Raw genomic sequence first — 22,816 nt, 5'->3', positions numbered from 1 at the left:
AGGCTGGAGAATTGCTTGAACCCAGGAGGCAGAGGTTGCAGTGAGCCGAGATTGCACCACTGCACTCCAGCCTGGGTGACGCAGTGAGACTCCACTCAAAAAAAAAAGAATCTGAGTTGCTGGATGTGTCCCCACCTGAGGTCAAACATGGGGCGCTCTGCCTTCTTGCCTGAGGTCTCACATCATAAACAAGTGTCCATTTCATGGTCTATTTAATGCCATGTTTTTCACATTTTTCTGCTTTTTGTTGGTGACTTCACTGTTTTGTTTTGTTTTGTTTTGTTTTTGAGATGAAGTCTTGCTCTGATGCCCAGGCTGGAGTGCAGTGACGCGACTTCGGCTCACTGCAACCTCTGCCTCCTGGGTTCAAGCAATTCTCCAGCCTCAGCCTCCTGAATAGGTGGGATTACAGGAGCACACCACCACGCCCAGCTAATTTTTTTGTATTTTTAGTAGAGACTGGGCTTCCCCATGTTAGCTAGGCTGGTCTCGAACTCCTGACCTCAGGTGATCTGCCTGCCTCGGCCTCCCAAAGTGCTGGGATTACAGGCATGAGTCACCGTGCCCAGCCAAATTTGCCGTTTAAAGTGGGTCCCCATGCGTGGCGAGGGGTACTCCTAGTGTTCCCAAGTGCAAGAAGGCTGAGGTATGCCTTGCAGAGAAAGCACAGGTCAGAGAAGCTTCGTTCAGGCAGCACTTATACTGCTGTTGGCCGTGAGCTCAATGTTAATCAATCAACAATACATTTTAAATAACGTATCTTTAAAAAGAAACATATATAAGAAAAAGTTATGTATTGATCTGTTGCTGAAAATGTTGTGACCAGAGGCTCGCAGGAACCGAGCGCTGTACTGCCCTAGGAGTGATGGCTCAGTATTGGCTAACTCGGGGTTTGTGGCAACTTTATAGATCAAAACCACCATGAATAATGAGAACTGGCTGAGTTTAAGAAGGAATGAACTAAACCCAGCACCCCACTCCAGCCGGCTGATTAGACCTCTTCCCATCCTGCTTGTTTTCCCTTCTTGAGCAACATCAAACTATGAGACCTCTCCTTCGCCTGTGCCCAAAGACCCCGGGTGTATTCCACCTTTTGTCCAGATATTAATGCCTAATGTAGTTGGGTTACTAGATGACATTTACCCAGTTAAGTCCCATCAGGTATAACTCACCCTAAGCTCCGGTTGCCCCACTACCTGACCTGACACACCAGGATTTTTAGAACCTCAAAGCTCCCAGCTTCCACCATCTTTCCACCAGCAAGTTCTTCTGGCTCAATCTCCCTTTCTGCTGCTCAAACATTTAAAAGTTTCCTATTGAAAATGATTCCCTTGCCTCAGATCTTGGGACTACAGATGGTCCTGTGACAATCAACCATGAAATTCTTTTCTTTTCTTTTCTTTTTTTTAGAAAGAGTCTCTCTCTGTTGCCCAGGCTGGAGTGCAGTGGCAGAATCGCAGCTCACTGCAACCTCCACCTCCTGGGTTCAAGTGATTCTCCTGCCTCAGCCTCCCAAGTAGCTGGGATTATAGGTGGCTGCCACCACACCCAGCTAATTTTTTGTATTTTTAGTAGAGATGCCATTTTACCATGTTGGCCAGGCTGGTCCCAAACTCCTGACCTCAGGTGATCCACCTGCCTTGGCCTCCCAAAGTGCTAGGATGACAGACATGAGCCCCCACGCCTGGTCTCAGCCATGAAATTCTAATACAAAAAGCCACCTTGCATTTCAGAGTGCCCTTTCCGCCTTCCCACAACATAGGAAAGAACATTTCTCCCGATAGCAAGCAGAGAAAGCATCGTGGTAGAGAAACTGCCACCTGGGTACCTCACATCCCCCTTCCATGATGCCGAGCGAACACGCCCCGCCAAAGACGACGAGTGCTGTTTAAAACCAAATGACAGCAGGCTTTGCAAGTATTTAATAACACATCTTCTGTGCCTGTCAAACAAGCCAAGCGAGACTTTTTAAAGGAAAAGGTGTACGGCATCTTTCTTTATTAAGCTGAGACAATCAACACCACGTACGTGACACCTGAATGTACACCCAACATTCACATTTTGTGGCAACAGGCATTTCTTCTCCCCTGTGAATGAGCTTGGGATACCATACCAGCGCCTTCTACTTCCCGAGGCTGACGGAGAGTAGCATTTATGCAAAAGGAGTACATCAGAAAAACTGCTCCTTACCTTATGGCTGACAAATGGAACAGGATGAAATGACTCAGCAGAAGTCAACCTAAAAGGGCTTGTCAGTGTGCAAGCTGTGGGCACTGTGCAAACACAAGCCTTACGGTGTTTTATTAATCCAAAGAGAAGAACAAGTCCTCCTCCCCTTTCCCATCAAGACCTAGAACAGTCGAATAACTAGCAACGGGGCTGGGCACGGAGGCTCATGCCTGTAATCCCAGCACTTTGGGAGGCTGAGGTGGGTGGATCACTTGATGCCAGGAGTTCGCGACCAGCCTGGCCAACATTGTGAAACCCCGTCTCTACTAAACATACAAAAATTAGCTGGGTGTGGTGGCGGATGTCTGTAATGCCAGCTATTCAGGAGGCTGAGGCAGAAGAATCGCTTAAATGCGAGAGGCAGAGGTTGTAGTGACCTGAGATCGTGCCACTGCACTCCAGCCTGGGCAACACAGCAAGACTCCCTTTCAAAAAAAAAAAAAAAAAAAAGCCACAGGGTGTGCAGAACTAAGAAGATACAATCAACTCTGCTTCTGTTTCCCCCCGCATCACACCCTCATCTATGAAAGTAATAACAAGAAGGGTGACTGAGTGACCATAACTAGTGGGTTTTAGTCACTAACTGAGCACCAGGTACTGTGGGTTGAATGGTGTCTCATCCAAAATCCATGTCCGATGGGCGCAGTGGCTCACGCCTGTAATCCCAACACTTTGGGAGGCTGAGGCAGGTGGATTGCCTGAGCTCAGGGGTTCAAGACCACCCTGGGCAACACAGTGAAACCCCATTTTTACTAAAAATACAAAAATTAGCCAGGTGTGGTGGCAGGTGCCTGTAATCCCAGCTACTCAGGAGGCTGAGGCAGGAGAGTTGCTTGAACTCGGGAGGAGGAGGTTGCAGGGAGCCAAGATCGTGCCATTGCACTCCAGCCTGGGCTACAGAGTGAGACTCCATCTCAAAAAAAAAAAAAAAAAAAAATCCACGTCCACCTGGAATTGGACAACTGGAGAATGCGCCTTATTTGGAAACAGGGTGTTTGCAGATGTAATCAAGTTCGGATGAGGTCATACTGGACTGCGGTGGGCCCAGCTGGTGTCCACATGGGAGAGAGAAATTTGGATGCTGACATGCAGAGAGAAGACCATAGGAAGACACAGAGGGGCATGAAGGGGGACACCTGTGACAATGGAGGCTGACTGGAGTGACATGGCCACAAATCAAGATATGCCAGGACTGCCCACCATCCCCAGAAGCCAAGAGAGTCAGGAAGGATCCCTCCCTGGAGACTTTAGATGGAGCGAGGCCCTGCCGACACCTTGATCTTGGACTTCTGGCCTCCAGAGCTGGGAGAGAATAAACTTCTGCTCTGTAAGCCAGCCAGTGTGGGGTACTCTTTTATGTCAGGCCTAGGAAATTAATGCAGATTTTGTATTATCTCATTTATTATTTTCAAGAGCCCAGTTAGGCAGGTGCCTTCCTTTCCTCCACTGGACAGGGGAGGCAACGGAGGTTCAGGGAAGTTATGTCCCTTCCCAGGGTACACCCCAGACAGGAAAGCAGGCAGGAGGATGACGCCAGGTCTAGCGGCTCTCAGCCCCACCCCTCTCAAAGAGCCCAGGCTTCCAGCAAAGCTCATGCCACACTGGGAGGCTCCTGGTCCCTGCTTGAGCCGTCCAACCTCCCCTCAAGGCAAGCATGAACCCATAGGGCTTCCCAGGACCTAGGCTGTGGGATTGGGGCTCCAGCCCCCTCTCTCTCCTCTCCCTCCTCTTCCACTCCCCTCCCCCACCAAGCGGGGGTCTGGTGCTAGACTGACTCCTCTCTCAGTCCCACAGGTGCCAAGTGCCGAGACTCCGGGCCCCCTGCACATCTGGCACGACATAAACCGTGAACTGCAAGTGGGCCTCCTGCTGTATCCACTGGTCTCCTGAGCTGAGCTGAGGCAGGCCTCCCCCGAGACCCAGTCCACCCAGAGTGCGGCTAAAACTCAGGCTCCAAAACCACCCCTGCCAAGTCACAAGGGCCCCCCTTGGACAGCTCTCAGGACACACCATCCCAGCCGACCTCGGGCCTCACTCTTGGGTGAAATCCAGCATGAGCCTCTTCCCCCACTTTTGGATTTTTTTGTGAGCACAGAGATTCTTTTTAGAAGCTTTATTGCTCTACAGTCACTTCATTACTTCTAGAACCAAATAATCCCATTATATATGACTCAACTGGCTCATAAAATTATCATTCATTCTAACAAATATTTATTGAGCGTGCCACATGTGTTATGCTTGGTACATTACATTTTAAAAAAATAATTTACTTAGCTAATGATCACAAGTCCCCTAATTTAATTTACTCTTAAATGTGTTTAATTTTCCCACAAATGGAACGACATGCTTCTAAACTGAGCATTTTTGTCAGGTTGAGACACGCAGGACAAAAAAAAAAAAAGAGAGAGAGAGAGAAAGAGAAACTTATCAGCAAGAAAGCCTTGAAACAAAAACGCCCCCAGCTCAGCCCCCAGCTCCACCCCCAGCTCAGCCCCCAGCTCGGTCCCAAGCCTCTAACCCCTGGGCACAGAGCAGGTGCCATTTCCAGACATTTTATACAGTCACCCTCACCACCTGAGAGCTATCATCATTACTTGATCGAGAAAACTGGGGCACAAAGGCCAGATGAGGTGGCTCACACTTAATCCCAGCACTTTGGGAAGCTGAGGCAGGAGGATCACTTGAGCCCAGGGGTTCGAGGCCACCCTGGGCAACATAGTGAAACCCCATCTCAACAAATAATTAAAAAATTAGCCAGGTGTGGTTGTGCACGCCTGTCGTCCCAGCTACTCAGGAGGCTGAGGTGGGAGGATTGCTTAAGCCCACAGGGTCGAGGCTACAGTGAGCCGTGATTGCACTGCTGTACCCCAGCCTGGGTGACAGAGGGAGACCCTATCTCAAAAACAAAAAACAAAACGAGACAAAATGAAAACAAAACAACAACAACAACAAAAAATCTGTGGCACAGAGAGGTAGAGTAATTTGTCCGATCTGGTTCAGCAGGCAGGAAATGGCGCAGGCAGAATTCGAACCCAGGCAACCCTGCATCTGTGTGTGTGTCCTTCACCCACCTGCTCCCTGCCTCTTAATTAAAACTCAGCAGGAGGAAATCCACATGCAACTCAGGCACAGAATCACTCCTCCCAGGTGACAAAGGGACGGTGCTCCTGGTGTGGGATCCCACACGGCCACATGGCAGAGGCAGCGGTGCCCCGAGTAAATGGGGCTGTGCCCCAAAGCTAGGCTACTGCGTAAACTCAAGTCATAGGACAGCATGCACGGTGGGGCTCCCGTCATATTGGGGTCAAAGTCGGGCAAAACTGAACAAAGTGAGGGACAGAGATGCACGCGTGCAAAACGCAAGGAAAGACGAGCAAGTGGGGCAGGGCCTGCCGACAAGCTGCCTGGACTGGGCGGGGAGTGGCCTGGTGCTTGGCTAACCATTATTCTGGGCGTGCCTGTGAAGGTGTTTCTAGATGAGGTTAGCATTCGAACCGGTAGACTGGGTACAACAGATGGCCCTCCCCAGTGCGGATAGGCCTCGGCCAATCCATTTGAGACCTGAATAGACCGAAAGGCAGGGTAAGGGGATTCACTCAGCTGGGACGTGGGTCTCCTCCCGCACTTGGGCGGACGCCATTGGCCCTCCTGGGTCTCCAGCTTGAAGATCCTGGGATTTCTCAGTCTCGTAACCACATGAGCCAATAACTTATAATCAATCTCTTCAAATATATATATATATAGAGAGAGAGAGAGATGGATAGAGACAGACAGACAGACAGACAGGCTGGGCGCAGTGGCTCACGCCTGTAATCCCAGCACTTTGGGAGGCGGAGGCGGGCAGATCATGAGGTCAGGAGATCGAGATCATCCTGGTCAACATGGTGAAACCCCGTGTCTACTAAAAATACAAAAATTAGCCGGGTGTGGTGGCCAGTGCCTGTAATCTCAGCTACTGGGGAGGCTGAGGCAGGAGAACTGCTTGAACCAGGGAGTCAGAGGTTGCACTGAGCCGAGATCACACCATTCCAGCCTGGCGACAGAGCGAGACTCTCTCAAAAAAAAAAGAGACAGAGAGAGCTACATATCTCCCATTGGTTCTGTTTCTCCAAAGAACTCTAACTAATACAACATGCTAAATGCAATGTTCAAGGCGGCACTGGTCACCTCTGGTGGGGAGGGAGGCGCACAGGAGGTACGGGGCATATGGCTCGGGGAACAGGTAATGTTATTTCTTAAGCTGGATAGCAGGAACGCGGGTACTTCTTTAAAATTAGTCAGTAAACTATACATATGTACACTCTTTTGTATGTGTAATGTATTTCCCAGTATTTTTTTTTCATTCTTTCAATTGTAGTAAGGTACATTTAACATAAAATACATAAATTTTCTCACTTTAACCTTTTTTTTTTTTTTTTTGAGATGGAGTTTCACTCTTGTCGCCCAGGCTGGAGTGCAATGGCGCGATCTCGGCTCACGGCAACCTCTGCCTCCTGGGTTCAAGTGATTCTCCTGCCTCAGCCTCCCGAGCAGCTGGGATTACAGGCGCCCACCACCACACCTGGCTAATTTTTGTAGTTTTAGTAGAGAGGGGGTTTCACCATGTTGGCCAGGCTGGTCTCAAACTCCTGACCTCAGGTGACCTGCCCATCTCGACTTCCCGAAGTGCTGGGATTACAGGTGTGAGCCACCACACCCGGCTACTTTAACCATCTTGAAGTGTACGGTTCAGTGGTACTAAGGACATTCACTGCTGTGCCACCATCGCTGTTATCCGCCAAACTCTTTTCTTCTTGCAAGGCAGAAACACTAACTCCCTGTCCCCTCCCTGCCCAGCCCCCAACCCCTGCCCCTGGCAACTGCCATTCCACTTCCTCTCTCTATGAGTTTAACTCTTCTAGCTGAGGAGCTCATGCTGTAATCTGAGCACTTTGGGAGGCCAAGGCAGGAGGATTGCTTGAGCCCAGGAGTTCGAGACCAGCCTGGGCAACATAGCAAGACCTTGTGTTTACAAAAGAATTTAAAAATTAGCCAAGCGTTGTGGTGCGCGGCTGTAGTGCCTGCTACTAGGGAGGCTGAGGTGGGAGGATCGCTTGAGCCCGAGAGGTGAGGTTGCAGTGAGCCAAGATTGCATCACTGTACTCCAGCCCTGTCTCAAAAATAATAATAATAACAATAATAAAAGATGTTGGGGCACTTTAGCCTCAGAAAACAGAATCTCTCTAACCTTCTGCCCTCCTTTCACCTGCCCAAGGCAGGACTCTCATCAGATTGTGAGTAATGAGACCCTCACTCCAGAGAGGGGCCCCCACACCTTGGAGGAAGGAAGGCTGCACAGATAGGTCTTGCAGGGCCTCCCCAGTCCATCTGTTAGTGTTAGATCACACCCTTGCTGTCCAATCCTATTTCTACATGGCTGTCAATCATGCGTATCCAATGAGGCTCCATAAAAGGCCCAGGAAGGCAGGATTCAGGGAGCTTCCGGAGACTGGATGCTTGGTTTTTGCAAAGTGGCACGCCCAGAGAGGGCATGGAAGCTCTGCACCCCTTTCCCTACACCTCACCCTATGTATCTCTTCATCTGTATCCTTTGTAATATCCTTTATAATAAACCAGGAAATATAAGTAAACGTTTCCCCGAGTTCTGTGAGTCACCCTAGCAAATTAATTGAACCCAAAGATGGGGCTGTGGGAACCCCGACTTACAGCCGACTGTTCAGAGTCTTGGGAGACTGAGCCCTCACCCTGTGGGATCTGATGCCATCTCCAGGTAGGTGGAGTCAGAACTGAATTGAATTGAATTAGGGGACATCCAGCTGGTATCCGCCAGTTGGTGCAGGAAAAACCTACACATTTGGTCACTGGAGTCTGTTAACTGTTGTTGTGTTGCTGTGAGTCTGGGCTTTCCCAGGCATCCCCGCTACCCATACGGTGCCCTAACACCCATTCAGGGCAGCGCTGTGAAAGCCACAGGGAGCAGCAGCCGAATCCTTTAAATGCCCATCACTGAGAACTTCTAGAAAATGTAACATCAGGCTGGGCGCGGTGGCTCATGCCTGTAATCCCAGCACTTTGGGAAGCCAAGGAGGGCGGATCACGAGGGCAGGAGTTCGAGATCATCCTGGCCAACATGGTGAAACACTGTCTCTACTAAAAATACAAAAATTAGCTGGGCGAGGTGGTGTATGCCTGTAATCCCAGCTACTCGGGAGGCTGAGGAAGGGGAATTGCTTGAACCCAGGAGGCAGAGGTTGCAGTGAGCCGAGATCACACTAATGCACTCCAGCCTGGGAGACAGAGCGAGACTCCATCTCAAAAAAAAAAAAAAAGAAGCGTAACATCATACAAAGATGTGTGTGTGTTATTTAAATTGTTGGTTTAAACCATAGATTGGCAAACTGCAGCCAGTGAGCAAATCTGGCCCACCACCTGTCTTTTTGGGTGTTTTGTTTTGTTTTGTTTTGTTTTTTGAGATAGGGCTTTGCTCTGTCTCCCAGGCTGGGGTGCAGTGGCACAATCACAGTTCACTGTGGCTTCGACCTCCTGAGCTCAAGGGATCTTCCCACCTCAGCCTCTCAAGTAGCTGAGACTACAGGTGTGCACCACCACACCCAACTAATTTTTGTATTTGTTGTAGAGACAGGGTCTTGCTATGTTGCTCAGGCTGGTCTTGAACTCCTGGGCTCAAGAAATCCACCTGCCTCAGCCTCCCAAAGTGCTGGGATTACAGGCATGAGCCACCACACCCAGCCCCCCACCTACTTTTGTAGCTTCAGGGGGACGCAGCCACGGCTATGCTTATGAACTGTCTGTAGGGGCTTTCATGCTTCCAAGGCAGAGTTGATTGATTCCTACAGAGGCAGGATGGCTCACAGAGGCTGAAATATTCTTTGGATCTTTACAGAAAGAGATCGCAATTGCTCAATGAAGAACATTCATAACACAATGTTTTGACATTTTCAAGGGGTGGGAAGTTAGCACTGGGGTGATATCAGGAACACAGGTAGGTTCAGCATTCCCAGAATCAGGTGAGGAGAGCAGGCCCGGGCCTTCTTTCTCCCGGTGCTGTCAAACCACAATTTATGCAGGTCCAGCCCTGCCTGCCTGTGTTTGGCATTCACACCGCCTCTCAGGGTGACGGACTCTCATGTTGCACTTCCAGCTTAATTCTTTTAACTTGATTTCCAACTGTGACCTTCAAGTTTCACTCACAACCCTTACTGGCAGGAGAAACGCCGAGGCAATTAGAGGATCAAAGGCCAGATGGTGACTATTCGCATCCTGTGGCCACCTTAACAAAGTACCTCAAACTGGCAGCTTAAAACAACAGACGTCGATTCTCTCCCAATTCTGGAGGCCAGAAGTCTGAGATCAAGGTGTCGGCAGGGCCGTGCTCTCACTGAGGGCTCCAGGCGAGGATCCGTCCTGGCCTCTTCCCAGTTTCTGGTGGTGGCCATCAGTCCTCGGTGCATCTTGGCTTGTGGCAGCATCTCTCCAATCTCTGTCCAGCCTCTGTGTCCCGTGTCTGTCTGTGTCCTGCCTCCTCTCCCCATAAAGGCCCCAGTCACATTGAATTAGGGGCCCACCCTACTTCAGACAGGCCTCATCTTAAGCACATCTGCAAAGACCCTATTTCCAAATAAGGTGACAGTCCCAAGGGCTGGAGACTAGGACCTGGACATACCTTTTAGGGGAACACAAACCCCTAACAGAGACCTTCACTCAATTTCCTCCCATGGTCCCTTCCTGCACTTCTGCACAATCCTCTCCCCTGATTGACACAAATCAAGCGCTTCCCGGCATTCGCCTCATTGGTTACACGCAGCGCCGACAACAGGAAGGGCTCCTTCCAGCAAGAAAGGTTGGGGTGGTTATCCCCTTCCTTTTCCTGCTGTTGCTAAGCAGGCCACCAGCACAGCCTTGCCCACCCAACACTATCACCTGCTTGTCTCTCCAGAGACATGGTCAGAGCTGGGACTGAAGGGCTTCACTGAAGCCAGCCAGGTGCCAGCCACAGAGTCACAGGCTATCTACAGTGGCAGTGTGGCCAGCCGAACAGTCCCCACCTCATCATCAAGCCCCCCATGGCCTACAAACAGATGGGGTGACACAACAGCTCTGCAGGGCTCCCCTTCTCTCTTCATAAGAATTGTTGATATTTTTCAGTTGGGAATTTGCAGCTGCAGAGCACAGGTCTTTGACGGCATGGCACCTGTCAAATGAGACCTTTTCCACGAGCTGGCGGTAGGATTTTTATGGCTGCCTAACTACTCTGTCACGGGAGATCTCTGCTTCTGCCCCCATGGCTGTTACTCAGCACAGATGCTGCTCTTGAAGCCCGCAGCAGTGAGGGAGTCTCAGGCCTCCCGGGACTCTCTTAGGAGATGAGACAACAGGAGCTAGGCGCCCAGTGCCTGAAAGGGGTGTCCCTGTGGCACAGGCAGAAATACACACCCGGCTCAGCCCCCACCTCAGCTTCTGTGCTCACATCCCCACCCACTCTTCTCCTCCTTCAAGCTCCTGGTGACGGGCTGTGTGCCCTGACTTCATACCTGCACTTTCTCCCAGGTTATTGCATTTAATTCCTCAAATAAGACTGCAACACAGGTGAGGGAGGTGTTGCCATCAGCACAGTGGTTCAGAGACAATGTGGCTAAGCTGAGCTCAAGGTCACTGAGCTAACAGGGGACAAGTGACCCCAGTCCTGTCTCTCTAACTGATATTGCTACCCCACCAGTCTGCAACACACAGAACCTTGAAGAGTGCAGGACTGGCCAGGCACGGTGGCTCACACCTGTAATCCCAGCACTTTAGGAGGCTGAGGTGGGAGGATCACCTGAGGTCAGGAGTTCGAGACCAGCCTGACCAACATGGAGAAACCCCACCTCTACTAAAAATACAAAATTAGCGTGGTGGCAGGCACCTGTAATCCCAGCTACTTGGGAAGCTGAGGCAGGAGAATCACTTGAACCCGGGAGGCGGAGGTTGCGGTGAGCTGAGATGGTGCCATTGCACTCCAGCCTGGGCAACAAGAGTGAAACTCAGTCTCAAAAAAAAAAAAAAAAAATGGCCGAAAGGGGTCACCTGTAGGAATGTCTTATTTGCTAACAATTTAAGAAGGAAAGAGGACTACAAACATACCTCAAATCTATGGTGTGGATTCTGTTTGCCAATCCTTGCTGTAGATAACCACTAGGAAACAGAGGAAGGCATTTACACCTTAAGACGGCCGCGTATCTGAAGAAGTGTAAAGGCAGCGGCAGCAGGACGGGAGAGCCGCCAACGAGACTCTGCCCTCCTGATTAGGAGCCGGGAGAGGAGGCCCGTTCATCTGAGGCAGGAAGAACTAAATACGGCTGGGGCAACCCTCCCTAGGCTGTACCATGAGAAGCCGGTGAGTGACAGCAAGTCCAGGTGCAGGCACATTTCCGCAGCCACATGCCCACAATATGGAAGTGTAGGTAAAACAGAAACCCCAAACTCAAGTAGGCATGGGGCTTATTCACAGTACAACATCGAGACACACTCCCCACCAGAGCCACACAGAGGCTGAGGCCGAGGCCGGGACGGCTTTGGCAATAAAACCTACTCACTCCGTGTGCCGGATGGCTGAGCCCCCAAATGGCCCGTTCCCGGGCAGAGGTCTCCTGCTTTAATAGGAAGAAAGCACCAATTTGAATTTGATTTCCAGCCAGTATCTCCAGGGCTATTGCAGCCCCTAGGGTTCCTTGCAACATGCTCAGAAACAGGGCTTCAAATTGGATCACTCCAGCAACAGAGGAAAATAAAAACCAATCAATGGGGCTGTGCTGGGAGTGGGGCCGCTTCCTCAGCAGGCCTTTTATCGCTGGAGGAATCTGATTGACCTCAAGTCGCAGCCTGCACGCAGTGCATCCTCTGCACACATTTTCACTCCGCAGATATTTTTATGCCAGTGAAAAAGAGTGGAGCAAATCCAAATTTAATCAGACAGGAGCTAAACTTGAGAAACGGACCTCAAATTTAATCAGACAGGAGCTAAACTTGAGAAACGGACCTCCGATTCTTGTCTAGGGTCTGAAGTGAGAAAGGGGGCTGGGAGGAGAAAACGGGTCCCTAGCTTTGCTGATTGTCTACGCCGAGCACTATGGGTATTGTTCATTCTGACACCAGCACACACAGCAGCTCTCAGAACATTTGCACCCAGAGATGTCTTCAGTGAGAGGTGCATTCAGCCAGAGACCTGGTTTCTCACCCCCTCTCAGGGCCTCAGTTTCCTCATCATAAAATGAGACTCATTTTCATCTCATTTTGCAGGGGAAGTGGCACAGGACAGAGGGCACCAGCCCTGGAGCCGGAAAGCCTGGACCTGCAGCCCGGATCCGAGGCCATGTGGCTGGGAGGACTCCACGCTTCTGTTCCCTCCTCGGCATAACGGAGTGAAATAGGCCAGGCGCAGTGGTTCACACCTGTAATCCCAGCATTTTAGGAGGCCAAAGTGGACAGATCACCTGAGATCAGTAGCTCAAGACTAGCCTGGCCAACATGATGAAATCCCACCTAAAGTACAAAAATTAGGCCAGGCACAGTGGCTCATGCCTGTAATCCCAGCACTTTGAGAGGCCGGGGCAGGTGGATCATGAGGTCAGGAGTTTGAGACCAGCCTGACCAACATGGTGAAACCCTGTCTCTACTAAAAATACAAAAATTAGCCAGGCATGGTGGTGAGCTCCTGTAATCCCAGCTACTTGGGAGGCTAAGGCAGGAGAATCGCTTGAAGCCTGGAGGCAGAAGTTACAGTGAGCTGAGACTGTGCCACTGCACTCCAGCCTGAGTGACAGAGCAAGACTCCATCTCAAAAAATAAATAAATAAAAATAAAATTAAAAAATATAAAAATTATCCGGGCATGGTGGTGGGCACCTGTAATCCCAGCTACTGGGGAAGCTAGGGCAGGAAAATTGCTGGAACCCAGGAGGTGGAGGTTGCAGTGAGCCGAGATCACGCCACTGCACTCCAGCCTGGGCGACACAGCAGGACTCCATCTCAAAAAAAAAATTCGAGTGAAATTATTACCCTCAGTTCATGTGCCCCCAAAAGATATGTCCACATGGTCATGAGTGCTCTCCAAATAATTAATGCCAGGAATTATTTCAATTACAGAAATAACAAAGTTGAATGATTTGCTCAACGAGACAAGTGCTTTCAGTCTCATTCTGCACCAGGCTTTCAGGCCCCAGTGAAAAAGTATCAAGAAGATTTCAGTCTCGCCTCTCCTATGGGCCTTCCAGGAAGCTCAACTCCACATTCTGCACAGCTCTTCTGTGTCCGTGCATCTGTTCTGCCTGCCTGAACCCCCCATCCTCTCCAACTGCAAAGCTGCCCCATCCCGCCCACTGGTCCTGTGGGGAATGGCCAAGCACACCTCACTGATGGCTGGAGACAGGACGGAGCTGGGGGTTCCCACACCATCCAGCCCCACAATTGGTCTTCCCTGGGGCTGACTCAGGGGAGCCGGAGGGGAGGCACCGCCCACCCCCAAGATGCTGAAGGGATGTGAGGCCAGTCCCCGTTGTCCACCAATACACATACACAAGTAGATTACACCAACGTCAAATACCTGGGCCAAGGCTCCCTGAGATTACAGGCTCTTCTATGGGGAATCATGCCCCTCTTTCCCCAAAAAGAGATATGTTGGAGTTCTAACCCCTAGAAGCTTGTGGCTTCCATAACTGTGAGAGAATCCACTTCTGCTGGGTTTTTTATTTTTTATTTTTTTTAGATGGAGTCTGGCTCAGTTGCCCAAGCTGGAGTGCAGTAGTACAATTTCAGCTCACTGCAAACTCCGCCTCCTGGGTTCAAGCGATTCTCCTGCCTCAGCCTCCCAAATAGTTGGGATTACAGGTGCATGCCACCATGCCCGGCTAATTTTGGTATTTTCAGTAGAGATGGGGTTTCGCCATGTTGACCAGGCTGGCCTCCAACTCCTGACCTCAAGTGATCTGCCTGCCTTGGCCTCCCAAAGAGCCACCCAGTGTTTGGTGCCTTGGTGCCACAGCCCTGGGAGATGAATACAGTGACCTAAGCCAATATGTGTTTTGCTTAAAATAATGCAGCTGTGTTTCTGTTTTCTTAGAAAAGAGCATGGCACCTCCTTCCTCTCCCTTTCTTGCTCCCTCTTCACCTTCCACTATGAGGAGAAGCCCCTGAGGCCTCCCCAGAAACCAGATGCCAGTGCCACGTACAGCCTGCAGAAACAGGAGCCAGATAAACCTCTTTTCTTTATGCATTAGCCAGCCTTAGTGTTCCTTTATAGCAACACGAAATAGACTAAGACGGGGCACAGGCTCCATGTGAAGCTCTGCTCCTCCGTGGATAGGCCTGGTGGCCCCAGGACAAAACACCTCTCTTCACCTCTGCCGGTGGGGGAGGAAGACAAACTGTAGCTACGGCCCCCGGGCCATCCCCACCCCCCCCACACACACACACCGACCCAGGAGCCAGTTCTCAACTCTGCATGCACGCCCCCGCTTAATCCTCTAAACCATCTTGAGATTAGGCTGCTGCTCTCCCGGCACTGATAAGGACCTCAGCAGAGGCTCAAGTCAGCAGACTCTGGCCTCAGTCTCCAAGTTCCCATCTCCTGCCACCCCACACTGTGCTGAACGTTGAACACAGAGACACTGGTGAGAACACCCCAAGGTCTGGGATTCTGCCAGAACCTTTTATGGAGTTATCACATCACTCCAGCCAACACTATGAAAGTAATAAGCACCTTTAATCAAGTGTGTCCAGGGGCTGTGTGGGGAGATAACATGTCATCGAGGCCAGCCTGCCGAGGCTCAATGATTGTCAGCGGGCAGTGTTCTCTGTGCCAGACCCAGGCGTCTATCAAACATGCCAAGTAACCACAGGAGAGCCAACTGTAGGCCCCCTCAGGGGCCATGGGCTCTTTCCCACTCCTGCAGTCAGCTCCTACCTTGCAGGCCAAGCCCAGCAGAGGTGCATCCCCCAGTGGTGGTCAGTGATATCCCATGATGAGGGTGAGGCGCCAGGTCCTCTGACATGGATGGCCAGCCTCAGGATGCATCTCCTAGCACCAAGGAGCAGCTCTGTTGTGCTAAGGGTCCTACTCCAGATAAGCACACTTCTGACTTCCTGCAAGAAAAGTGGCCAGAACTAGGCAAGTAGGTGACACAGACACCCCGCAGTGCAAGACAAGGCTGCAGCTGGGCTCAGCGACCACTGGCAAGGACAACAATCCCACTGACAACAGCATCCGAAAGCATAAGCCACCCAGGGATAAATCTGCCTGGAGAGGCAAGAGACTCGTACCCTGAAAACCACAAAACATTGTGAAGGGAAATTAAAGAAGACTTAAGGAAGTGGAAAGACATCCTATGTTCATGGACTGGCAGACTTCGCGTTGTTAAAGATACTACCTAAAGCAATTCTCAAATTCAGTACAATTCCTCCCAAAATTCCAATGGTGGCTCATTGCAGAAATAGAAAATCACACCCTAAAACTCATACGGAATCTCGAAGGATCCCAAATAGCCAACACAAGGTTGAAGAACAAAGTGGGAAGCGTCACATTTGCCAATTTCAAAACGTACTGCAAACCTACAGTGATACAGACAGTGTGGTATTAACATAAAGACAGACCTGTTGATCAACATAATAGAATTGAAAGCTCAGAAATAAATCCATACATTGATGATCAACTGATTTTCAGCAAAGGTGCCAAGATCATTCAATGAAGCATCAACAGTACACGACAAGATGGAGACAAGAGTGATGGGAGAGTCCCAGCCCACTAGTGCCACGTGGGCAGGGCCAGTCTCTCAAGCAGGACCACTCACTGGATCTCCAACCCCCAGCCCCATACCTGCTCTCAAGGGGAGCTCAATAATCACCTTGAATGAATGACTGCATGCCTGGAAGACGGGGTGATCAATGAATAACTGAATGAGAAAACAGGAGTTGAAACCCCAGGGTAACACATGAGACACCAGATCCAACAATGATTCCTCAAAAGAAGTTGGGCTCCTCAACACTCACCAACACATTTTCCTCCTTACATCTCTCTTAGCAACATTTTTAAACTATCATCTTGACTCAATGAGTCATAAAATCCATTTAGGAAACTGTGACTAGCATATTTTATTTATTTATTTATTTATTTATTTATTTATTTAGACAGAGACTCTCTCTTTGTCACCCAGGCTGGAGTGCAGTGGTGCAATCATAACTCACTGCAGCCTCAAACTCCTGGGCTCAAGCGATCCTCCCACCTGAAACCCCCCTGCCCCTGCCCCAAGTGGCTGGGACCACAGGCACGCAACACAACGCCAGACTAATTTTATTTTTTGTAGAGATGGGGTCTTGCTATGTTGACCAGGCTGGTCTCAAACCACCGGGCTTAAGCAATCCTCCTGCCTCAGCCTCCCAAAGTACTGAGATTGCCTGGACAGCACGTTTCTTTAATGAAATGAAAGAACAGTAGAGTAGCAAACATCAGTGTGCTTATAGGAAGATATAATTTCATGAAACTTTTATTCATGGATATAGGTAAATGTATGCTTGAACTGGGGTTTTTATGGAAATATATTTCCTACCATGGATCCAAAATAAAAAGAGAGTTTAAAAGTTGCTCTCTCAAGCCAGGCACAGTGGCTCATGCCTGTAATCCCAGCACTTTGGGAGGCCAAGGCAGGTGGATCACTTGAGGTCAGGAGTTTGAGACCCACCTGGCCAACATGGTAAAACCCCATCTCTACTAAAAATACAAAAATTAGCTGGGTGTGGTGGTGCATGCCTGTAGTCCAAGCTACTCTAGAGGCTGAGGTATGAAAATCACTTGAACCCGGGAGGCAGAGGTTGCAGTGAGCCAAGATCATGCCACTGCACTCCAGCCTGGGCGACAGAGCGAGATTCCATCTCAAAAATACAAAACAGGCCGGGCGTGGTGGCTCACGCCTGTAATCCCAGCACTTGGGGAGGCCGAGGCGGGCGGATCACGAGGTCAGGAGATCGAGACCATCCTGGCTAACACTGTGAAACCCTGTCTCTACTAAAAACACAAAAAATTAGCCAGGCACTGTGGTGGGCGCCTGTAGTCCCAGCTACTCGGGAGGCTGAGGCAGAAGAATGGCGTGAACCCAGGAGGCAGAGCTTGCAGTGAGCCGAGATCGGGCCATTGCACTCCAGCCGTGACAACAGAGCAAGACTCCATCTCAAAAAAAAAAAAAAAAACAAAACAACACAAAAAATGCTGCTGTCTCAGTTCAGAGGTTTTTGACCATTTGTGGGCCCCTAAGAATGTGATCAAAGTCTCTGTCCAAAGTATGTGAGATCAGGCAAAACAGTGCACACAACTTCTGGGGGTTTCCTATTCTCACTTGCCCAATGAGGACATATTATCATACCTACCTCAAAAGCCTCATAGTCCTGATAAGACAATCTGCGTACAGCACCAAGTCCAGCCCCTGGCCAGTGTGAGACCTTGATATGGGACAGCTGCCACCACTGCAGGGGCAATGAACAGGAAGATGAGGAGGAGGAAGAAGACTGAAAATTCCATGTCTGTCCCGGATCCACCCGCCCTCACCCCAAGGTGAAAGATCTCACCTTGGAAACATGCAAGGAATACCAACTGGAGAAAAACATCTCACAAGCTCTGAGCGCTGCCTCTCAGTACCACGCTATTTTTTTACCAGCTTTATTGAGACAGAATTCACATTCCATACAATTTGCCCTTTTAAAGTGTACAATTCGGCTGGGCGCAGTGGCTTACGCCTGTAATCCCAGCACTTTGGGAGGCTGAGGCAGACGGATCACGGGGTCAGGAGATTGAGACCATCCTGGCCAACATGGTGAAACCCTATCTCTACAAAAAATACAAAAAATTAGCCAGGCGTGGTGGCGGGCACCTGTAGTCCCAGCTACTCGGGTGGCCAAGGCAGGAGAATGGCGTGATCCCGGGAGGCGGAGCTTGCAGTGAGCTGAGATTGCGCCACTGCACTCCAGCATGGGCGACAGAGCGAGACTCCGTCTCAAAATAAATAAATAAATAAATAAATAAATAAATAAATGTACAATTCAATGATTTTTAGTATATTCACAGAGCTGTGTAACCATCACCATTGTCAATGTAAGAACATTTTTGTCACCCCCCAAAATAATCCCTGTACCCATGAGGGGTCACTGTACCTTCCCCAGGCTTTGGGAACCACTAATCTTACTTTCTATCAATTTGCCTATTCTAGATATTCAAATAAATGGAATCACACAGTATTTATCCTTTTGCAAATGGCTTCTCTCACTGAGCCTGTTTTCCAGATTCACCCATGTTGTAGCATGGATCCATATGTCATTCCTTTTCATTGCTGAATAGTATTCTATCGTATGGATAGAGCATAGTTTGCTTATCCACTCATCAGTTAACGGACATCTGGGTTGGGTCCACTCCACGGCAACCACAGAGTGTGCCAGTAAACCTTAAACAAACACAAGTCTCCTTCGGTAACAATGCTCATTCTCTGGTTCTGATCAAGCCAGCTAAGTATTTACAAAAAGGATATTCTTTTTTCTCCAGCAGATCTTCTACACAAGAAAATTAAGAGCTATAACAAAGCAGGGCTCTAGGAAAGAAAAACTAAAGAATAATTGTAGAAACGTGTCCTTGCAATGAGGCCCAAGCAAAGAAACAAAATAAAATAGAAACAATGCCCAGCTGCACACAGTAAGATTGAAATTCTCCCTGCGCTGCTCCAACAAAATTTCAAATCATTAAAATCTCATTATACTAATAATATGTTTTCCAGATAAATTTAACTAAAACACTCTCTTCCCCTAACAAAGTGCAGACGTTCTCAGCAGCAGCAGTGCAGGACGTGTGAAGACACGGGCCAGTTCCCAGGGTGGCGTGTCTTCTCGTCCCATCTCTGCAAATGCCTACAGCTGTAACCACATCACAAGTGACAGCTTACTGGGGAGATGAGCCTCTACAGTTCCAAAGCCCCAGCCCTTTCACTTTGGAGTCTCGCTCTGTCGCCCAGGCTGGAGTGAAGTGGCACAATCTCGGCTCACCGCAACCTCCGCCACCTGGGTTCAAGCGATTCTCCCGCCTCAGCCTCCTGAGCAGCTGGGATTACAGGCACCCACCACCACACTCGGCTAATTTTTGTATTTTTAGTAGAGACAGGGTTTCACTTGTTGGCCAGGCTGGTCTCAAACTCCTAACCTCAGGCAATCCACCTGCCTCGGCCTCCCAAAGTGCTGGGATTACAGGCATGAGCCACCGTGCCCAGCCTAGATTTTCTTAAGTGAAAGCAATTCTCCCAATATGTCATATGGCCTCATTGTATGTTTATTATTTCGTCTGCTCACCACCAACCCAGCCCCTGGTCTCTTCTCTTCCCAGGCCTCTTCTCCACTTGATGGATAAAGTGGGGGAGTAGCCGTGGTGGCAATAAGAATGGAGATGAGATGCCAATGAGAACAAAGGCTGACACCTATGTAGGGTAAGTATGAATGTATGTATGTATTTATTTATTTATTTATTTTTGAGGCAGGGTCTCGCTCTGTCACCCAGGCTGGAATGCAGTGGTGCAATCTCGACTCACTGCAGCCTCAGCCTCCCATGCTCAAGCCATTCTCCCCCTCAGCCTCCGGGGTAGCTGGGACCACAGGCATGGGCCACCACGCCTGGCTATTTTTTTCTATTTTTTGGTAGAGAGGGGGTCTCACTATGTAGCCTAGGCTGGTCTCAAACCCCTGGGCTCAAGCAATCCTCCTGCCTTAGCCTCCCAAAGTGCTGAGATTACAGGCGTGAACCACTGTGCCTGGCCTGTAGGGCTTTTATTATGTATCAGGCCCAGTCATTTCCCCCCAGTATTTCATTATTAAAAGTTTCAAACACATAGAAACATCTAAAGAACTTTATTTTATTTTATTTTTTGAGAGGGAGTCTTGCTCTGTCGCCCTGGCCGGAGTGCAGTGGCGCAATTTCAGTTCACTGCAACCTCCACCTCCCGGGTTCAAGCGATTCTCCTGCCTCAGCCTCCCAAGTAGCTGAGACCACAGGCATATGTCACTGTGCTCAGCTAATTTTTTGTATTTTTATAGAGATGGAGTTTCACCATGTTGGCAAGACTGGTCTCAAACTCCTGACCTCAAGTGATCCACCCGCCTCAGCCTCCCAAAGTGCTGAGATTACAGGCATGGGCCCCCACTCCCAGCCAAGTAAAGTTTGAAGTGAACACTTGTATACCCACAGCCTACAGTCCACCACCCACCTTTGTCTATACTTGTTTTATTCCACACCCGTCCATCCCTCTATCTATCCAGCAATCCATCAGCATTCATTTCCAATTGCAGCTGGAAATAATTCCCACAAACTTTGGGACTTCATACAACACAAATTTCTTTCTTTTTTTTTATTTTTTGAGACAGAGTCTTGCTCTGTCACCCAGGCTGGAGTGCAGTGGCGTGATCTCGGCTCACTGCAAGCTCTGCCTTCCGGGTTCACACCATTCTCCTGCCTCAGCCTCTCGAGTAGCTGGGACTACAGGCGCCTGCCACCACGCCCGGCTAATTTTTTGTATTTTTAGTAGAGACGGGGTTTCACCGTGGTCTCGATCTCCTGACCTCATGATCCGCCCACCTCGGCCTCCCAAAGTGCTGGGATTACAGGCGTGAGCCACCGCGCCCGGCCTCCATAGGACACAAATTTCTATCTTGTGGTTCCGGATGCCAGGACTCCAAAATGGGTCTCACTGGCTAAAATCAAGGTGTCAGCAGGGCTGCATTCCTTCTAGAAGCTCCAGGAGGAAATCAATTTCCTGGCTTTTCCAGCTTTCAGAGGCTGCTCACATTCCTTGGCTCCTGGCCCCACATCATTGCAACTTCCACCTCCATCGTCACTTCTCTCTGACTCTGACCCTCCTTCCTCCTTCTCATAAGGACCCTGGTAATCACGCTGCACCCACCCAAATAACCCAGGCTAATCCCATCTCAAGGTTCTTAACTTAATCACACCTGCAAATTCCCTTTGACCACATAAGAGAACATATTCTCAGTTTCCAGGTATTGGAATATAGACATTTTTGGGACTACTATTCAGTCTACCATACCATCTTTTTTTAACACATTTCAAAGTAAGTTGCAGACATCAGTACTTTTCCCTCTAAGCACACACATCACTAATTAGAGTTCAGTATTTATTTATAGTTCTTTTATTTCCTTGGAGTTAAAAGGTACATGCCATGAAATGCACAAATTTAAAGTGCACATGCAGAGTTTTGACAAATGCTGCACCTGCGTATCTCAAACCACTCTCACTTTAAAAATATTTTCATAGCAACAGAAAATCCCTCCTGCTCCTCCCCAAGCAACTCCTGCCCACAGCCCCAGAGGCAACCACCACAGATTAGCTCTGTCTGCTGTAGAATATTGTAAAAGTGAAATCAGCGGGGCGTAGTGGTACACACCTGTGGTCCTCGCTCCTCGGGAGGCTGAGGCAGAAGGATCACTGGAGGCCAGGAGTTCGAGGCTGCAGTGAGCTATGACTGCACCACTGCACTTCAGCCTGGGCATCAGAGTGAGATCTCATCTTTGAAAAAAATGAAATGAAATGAAATCACACAGTGTGTACTCTTTTGGTCTGTCTTGGTTTGCTCAGCATAGTGGTTTTGAGAGTCTCAGGTGATTTCCTGTACTGGCACCTTGTTCCTTGACACTGCCCAGGAGCATTCCGTCCTGTCAATTACTGCTGTCCGTGTATCAATTCACCTACTGATGGTCCCCAAGCTGTTTCCAAGTACCAGCTCTTATGAATGAAGTTGCTATGAACATTCCTGTACAAGAGTCTTCTTACAGATTCCTACTTTTTTTTTTTTTTTCTTTTTGACAGAGTATCTCTCTGTTGCTTAGGCTGGAGTGCAGTGGCACGATATTGACTCCCACTGCAACCTCCACTTCCCGGGTTCAAGTGATTCTCCTGCCTCAGCCTCCCAAGTAGCTGGGATTACAGGCATGCACCACCACGCCCAGCTAATTTTTATATTTTTAGGTTTCGCCATGTTGGCCAGACTGGTCTTGAACTCCTGAGCTCAGGTGATCTGTCCGCCTCAGCCTCCCAGAGTGCTGGGATTACAGGAATGAGCCACCGTGCCCAGCCATAGATTCCTACTTCTGTTGAGCAAATCTATCTAAGATTTACTGGAATTGCTGGGTCATAGGAAGGATGGTTACTTGATTTTAAAAGAAACTACCAAGCTGATTTCCTGAGGGGCCACACCACTGCACATCCCTCCAGCCTGAGTGAGTAGCAGCTGTCCTATTCTCACCACATCTTCCAGCCTTTCCCATGGGTCTGCGGGGCATTCTCTGTTCTTCTCATGTGCATTTCCCAGGTGGCTGGTGATGGGGAGCACTTTTCCAGATGCATATTGGCTATCTGTCAATCTTCTTTGGTGACGTGTCTGTTCAAACCCTTTATCTATCTATTCTTTTACTGCGTTGACTGCGTTTTTATTCTTGAGTTGTGGAAGTTCTCTCCATCTCCTGGACCCCAGGCTTTTATCAAACATGTGTTTTGCAAACAT

At 49.4% G+C, this 22,816-nt stretch overlaps 1 protein-coding gene across 4 annotated transcripts in view; it reads right to left on the bottom strand.

The window, feature by feature from the left end:
- Nucleotides 1-22,816, bottom strand: part of PARVB (parvin beta) — a 140,193-nt gene that overhangs the window by 104,916 nt on the left and 12,461 nt on the right. Inside the window, exon 1 of one of the 4 annotated variants that reach the window (XM_055374828.2) lies at nucleotides 21,701-21,774. The exons of 2 other annotated variants lie outside the window; for them this stretch is intronic. The gene's annotated coding sequence lies outside the window, so the exon portion shown is untranslated. Of the gene's footprint in view, nucleotides 1-17,639; nucleotides 17,659-21,700; nucleotides 21,775-22,816 lie in introns of those variants that run through there. One more of the 4 variants, XM_063704626.1, reaches the window with a different exon arrangement.

This window comes from Gorilla gorilla, chromosome 23, assembly GCF_029281585.2.
Source record: "Gorilla gorilla gorilla isolate KB3781 chromosome 23, NHGRI_mGorGor1-v2.1_pri, whole genome shotgun sequence".
In the NCBI taxonomy this organism is placed as follows: Eukaryota; Metazoa; Chordata; class Mammalia; order Primates; family Hominidae; genus Gorilla; species Gorilla gorilla.
Note: the sequence above shows the minus strand (reverse complement) of the source record. Positions and strands in the feature narration are given on the sequence as shown.